This window comes from Ictalurus furcatus, chromosome 5 (assembly GCF_023375685.1).
Source record: "Ictalurus furcatus strain D&B chromosome 5, Billie_1.0, whole genome shotgun sequence".
NCBI lineage: Eukaryota > Metazoa > Chordata > Actinopteri > Siluriformes > Ictaluridae > Ictalurus > Ictalurus furcatus.
The window spans coordinates 6,920,130-6,926,383 of NC_071259.1; positions in this window are offsets into that span (position 1 = coordinate 6,920,130).

A 6,254-nucleotide genomic window follows, 5' to 3' on the forward strand; every position below is an offset into this window, starting at 1 on the left:
CAGGTGACCCGGCTCATCACTACAGCACGGTAGGTGAGCTTCATTCTTCTAAAGGATAACACATGATTCTAGTCTAGTCCAGTTAATAGAGAAGGTCAGGAGCAAAAAGTGTCTCTTTAACTTTTTGAGCATAATTTTCCTATTAATCATGAAGAAAAAAAAGTTTTTGAGATGATAGCAACGATTTTGTTTTATGAACTGATACAGAAAATTCTGAAGTACATATATGACAAGTTTGATATTAGAAATATGTGATTTATAGATGTAAATAAGTAGGAAGGTTTTTTTTTTTTTTTTTTTTTTTCCGGTTTGTGTTGTAAGTGTTGCATGTGTTTACATTCAAATTCCCAGAAGTTAAGGTGGCACTGGGGAGCTGAAGCAGAGCTAATGCTTATTTCACTGTGATTATACAGCGGTAGTAGCATTTGTTTCACTGTGTGCCATGTCTCTGAGATTAACACCTGTTGATGCACCTGCATGGTTATGTGAATTATAGTGATAGCTGATGGAGTTTGGTTCAATGATGTTTAGAGCTTTTGTACTGTAAAAGACATGTTTTGTCATAAAGAGAATATTTATATAATATTTAATAAGTCCTACATTACTTGAGGCTTGAGGATTCAATTTGAAAATGAAATTTGTTCAAATCTTATACTTTGAGTTGTTGAGAAAATATTTAGCAAAACAATGGCGAGTTATGATACTCAGCAAATCAGGCCTGCTCAATCTAAGCATGTACATTGTAAAATGACTAAATCATTTTTTTTTTTTTTTTTTTTTTACATACTGTGCTGATTTTCTAACACACCTGAGTCACATGCCCTGACTAAACATGATGCAGTAACAATAACACTGACTCACTGCGTTACACTACCTGTGCAGTAGAGGGCGATGTTTTTGCACTTTAGCATACGTTTCGCATCCTGTTAGCGGTTATTTCAGTTCCTCCAGTAAAGATGTGTCTGTGCACGCTCTGAAGATGTGCAACATTATATCATGCTGAACATATCGGTTCCCATTATCTCCACAAGCCATCCTTTTCATCATCTTTATCTGGAATATCATCAGAATGATAAGATGATAAGATGTTGTGAATAGATGTAGACATGGCAGGGAATCACCACCACCACCACCGCTACTCACTCAGGGCTGCCTGGTCATCATAATAAAACTCATGAGATCTAATTTTCCTCTCACTTTCACTCGCTTATTTTTGGAAAAAAAGATTTTTTTTGTGATTAAATGAGAATATGGTCATGACTTGAGTTTACAACTGTGGGAAGTGAGATGAAATGGCGGTGAAACTTAGAAGGTTAGAAGAATTGTAAAAACTGTCAGTGCATATATGATAGAATTCCACTGCATTAAACAAACAAACAACAAACAAAATCAGCTAATCTACATTGTCAACATGCACCACTCTTATTTAAAAAATAAATAAATAAATAAATGGCATTTTTTCTACCAAAAGTGACTTGCAGATGAGGCAGAAATCAATCCAAACATACAGTGGGATCGAAAACTCAGTGAAAATGCTTCTGTTTGGAATTCTTTTTTAATTTCAACACAAAGGTTTTTGTTACAAATAATGTTATCAGCAACAGCTTTTGAAAAATAGAACCTTTTAAATTTTTGCATGAATTTGAGAGTTTCTTAGTATTACTGTAGGTATGTCCCCTTTTTTGCTTTAATGGCAGCATGCACTCGAGCTGACAGACTCCACAAGTTTGTGTAAAACCTGATGATCTACAGTATCTTAGAGCGAATCCATCAGCGCGTCATCTGAACTTGTGCTTCCATGGACGTGATAAGATACACAGGAAATAGTGAAAATAGTGACCTAGATATTGTACAACATCTTGAATATTGAATAGTCCAGATGCTGCACATTGCTTTTTTTTCTGTTTTAGAGTTGTCAAAATTCTAAAACTTTGTTTATTTCCAGTTGGTAAAAATATTAAAAAAAAAAAAAAAATCCCAGATTTTTCAATGAGGTCTCAGACTTTAGGACCACATCTGAGCAGTTTGATGTAAGAAATGAAAATATAATATCGATATCACGATAAATTATGTTGCAATACACTTTTCGGAGATATCGGCAGTATAAAATTTAAGTATAAAAAGGCCCAGTATTTACACCTGAAGACCAGGGTTCATTAAGTTATCAACATTTACGAACATGCTGTAATTGAATTTAGCTCATTTATGTGGATTTTTACTCCTGGATCGAATAAATATTTGTCATTACAGGTGTATTTGTGTAATATTCAAACAACTGTCAATTAAATACACATATTAATAAAATAAAATATTATTGAAGGTTTGTTAATGCTGAAGTTTATGGTTTGTTAAGGTAGTAAATAATGCTAGTTACAGTTATTTCTTCTTCTTCTTCTTCTTCTTCTTCTTCTTCTTCTTCTTCTTCTTATTTTATTTAAATTTTTTACAAGCACTGGGACCCATTTCTCAATACCCAAGTCGTTTTCAAAACTCTTGTCATGGTGAGCACAACAGCGGTTTATGTGGGCTAAACTGTGGATCATTTTTCATTGCTTTGGCACAAAATGCATTAAATAACAACATCTTTTAAATGATGAATTCTTTTCTCACTTAAACACAACCATCAGCAAAACTCCTACAGTCCAATTTGCACGTGTTTGCATACTCTTTTCAAAACTGTTTAACTTTAGTTCAAAACCCAACACAAAACTGAATAAGACAGCAATCTGCTACATTTCTACAGTAATACCGTATTGAAATATATTCCAAATCTAAAAAAAAAAGTACTATCAAAACGATTAATTCAATTCAATTCAGTTTTATTTGTATAACACTTGACATTTGATAATTGATATTTTCTGTAAAGCTGCTTTGTGACATATATAAATTTCCAATCTAAATTTTAAATTTGTCCTGAATGAGCAAGCCAGAGGCAATGGCGACGGTGGCAAGGAAACACTCCCTGAGATGATATGAGGAAGAAACCTTGAGAGGAACCAGACTCAAAAGGGAACCTATCCTCATCTGGGTAACAACGGATAGTGTAATTATAAATAAATCCCTTCTATAACTGTGTGCCACATGATAAAACAAAAGTGTAGCTGTGTAATCAGGAGATTCACCACAGTCTCAACACGAAGTCTATTCTGCTGAAATCATGCATTGTCCACTGATGGAGACCCGGGTACAAAAAGACACCGCACCAAAACCGCCCGCATCAGTTGCCGTCCAGTGCCATCTCCATGGCTTCCAAGTGTCCATTGGCTATCCATATGGGGCCGTCCTCAGCGACAGTGACTGTCCTCCAAGCGACGAGAAGGCCAGACGCAGGGCACTATGATGGTCCAGGCCGGCCCAGAGAGCAGAATGGTTCAGGCCCTCTGCTATCCCAGGAGCAACACGTGTAGAGCGTTGGTCCAAAGTCTTTGCATTGGTGTCATCTGGAATCTTCATAGAGGCTGGCTCTGAGCTGGAGCTGGCACATTCACTGATTAGGAACAGTAAACAAATGGAGAAGAATTAGCGTGGCTGCTGTTCATTGAATCTCAGGCAGAGATAACCATGCGCAGTTGTTATCGGTTTATCAGAGATGACTGCATAACAAGGTTATGAGATGCGTTATGTGTATGTTAGATTAAAGAAATGCGTTTTTAAGCTAGATTTAAACCGAGAGTGTGTCTGAACCCTGAATATTATCAGGAAGGCTATTCCAGAGTTTAGGAGCTAAATGTGAAACAGCTCTACCTCCTTTAGTAGACTTTGATATCCATGGTATTATCAAAAGTCCAGAGTTTTGCGACCTTAAAGAGCATGAAGGATTGTAATGTGATAGAAGATTGGTTAAATATAAAGGAGCTTGGCCATTTAGGACCTGTCTATAGCTAGACATACTGTCCTTCCATGTAATTCGAAAAACCCCTAGATTAGTCTTTTTCCATTTGTGCTCAAGATTACAAGTCGCTCTCTTGAGAGCATGAGTATGACTGTTGTACCACGGTGCAGGATGTTCCTCTCTAACCTTTTTTCATTTGATCGGGTCAACATTATCTAGAGTGCTAGCGAGCATAGTGCCCATATTGCTAGTCACCATGTTCAATCGTATTTATAGATAAACAGCGTATTTATGACAGATCAGGCAGCTTACCTGTTGTCTGAGTAATATTAAGAGTATTACTGTATATTGTTGCAACACGTCAATCATACGGGGCTCATGCGTGTAACAGTAACCAGGTGGTGTGGACTCATTTAGTCCAATATAATCATTTGATTTAAGCCAGGTTTCAGTAAGGCAGAGCGCATCAAAATTATTATCTGTGACAATTTCATTTAAAAACAATTGCCTTAGGTGTGAGAGATCTAATATTTAAGAGCCCAAGTTTTAAACATCCTTTCTGTTCACCTCTCTTACCATTGATTAGACCAACCACAGCTGATTCCCATCATAGCTGAACACCTATCGAGGTGGTAGTCTTTCAGGTTCATTACTATCTGTACAAAAGGGGACATTTTAGGAGAAATTTTACAGTAATGTAAACATGGACACAGCCAGAGATGAAGTGGCTAACAGAGGAAGAAGACTGGCTGGGAGAGCGAGAGGGAGAGGAGTACGTATGAGTGGTGAAAGAAGACTGAAAGGAAGATGAAGAGCTGTAGTTTCAGATGAGATTAGGGCTACTATAATTGATCATGTAATAAATCATGGTTTATCAATGAGAGGGGCTGGTCTGAAAGTGCAGCCAAATCTGCAACGCTCAACAGTATTGTACGAATTTTCCCGCAAAAACAACAGGTAAGATGTGCGTTCTGCAAGGGCGTGTGACTGAACTGCGCATTTCAGAAGTAGGCCACATTGAGCAAAGCCTCCAAACCTACTCGTGTGTAATTGTTTTTTTTAATTCAGCTTAGGACTCAACGGTTACTTCCCACAGGTGGGAGAACTAGGATTTTCACTGATGTGCAGGAAACTGCAGTCGTTGAAATGGTCATCAAAAACAAAACAAAACAAAACAAATTCTAAACAGTAGAGTAGGTCATTCTCGTTTTGCAAAAAAAATAAAAAAGCCAACATTGTGTAATCCTCCCCGTTATTAGCATTTTTTAGATCATTGTTTTATGAGTGACAAAGTGAGATTGTTGGGTGCTAATTTTTTTTCCTTTGCTAATGTCGTGAAACAATGAGTTGATTTGAGACATGTATGGAGTGTTTTGGTAGCTTAAGTGCATTGTGGGTGTGAAATTAACTGCTGTGCCAAGCGGAAAGTTGGCTAGGAGAACTAAGTATTGAGAAATGGGTTCTAGCGTATTTTTATCCTAGCGTACCCAAGTATTGAGAAATGGGTCCGACTGTTAAAAAAAAAAAAAAGTAAGATAAACTTAATGCAAAGTAAAAGTTTTAATGCTCTGGCTTAGTAAGAGTCATTGCCTCAGTGATGCGGAGCTTTACCTCATGCACTTTACGTCTGACCGTCTCTCTGCTTGGACTCACTAACCTGTAAGTGACAGTCAGAGAGAGACTGTCACAGAGACAGAGACAGACAGAGACAGACAGAGAGAGAGAGAAAGAGAGAGAAAGAGAGAGAGGGACAGAGAGAGAGAGAGAGAGAGAGAGAGAGAGAGAGGCAAACAGAGAGAGAGAGAGACAGACCGAGAGCGAGAGAGTGAGACAGAGAGAGAGAGATGCTGTTTGGGTGTGCATGTTACTCCTATCCTTAATCCGTTAGGTCAGAAAGAATGCTTAGATCACACTCGTATACACACACACGCACACACACACACACACACAGTTGTGCAAAGGAGCGTCTTTGTTTTTGTCCTGTTTCGACTTGTTCAACGACATGTTCCAGCATTGTAATGAGGTTTACCTGAGTGCATGTGCTAGTGTGTGAGTGCACACTTAAAGGACGTTCTTCGCAGCATTAAACATTTTGAGAGCTGACAGTGCAGGTTTGACTCCACACCTGTGTGGAAAGCCCCCGGTTTTGGGGGTGGGGGGTTGGGTGATTTTTCAAAGCACTATTTTAGGGAGCAACATAAGAGAGTGAGCAGATGATTGTAAAGTACTGAAAGATTTAAAAGCAGTTAACATGTTAGAGATTTTAACAACAATTAAAACCCCTCCCCACTGTTTGTGTGTGTGTGTGTGTGTGTGTGTGAGAGAGAGAGAGAGAGAGAGAGAGAGAGAGAGAGAGAAAACAAATACACTTTGGACTGAAAGGCCCTGGAAATATTAGATTATCTCCCTAAGCCTCTTAATT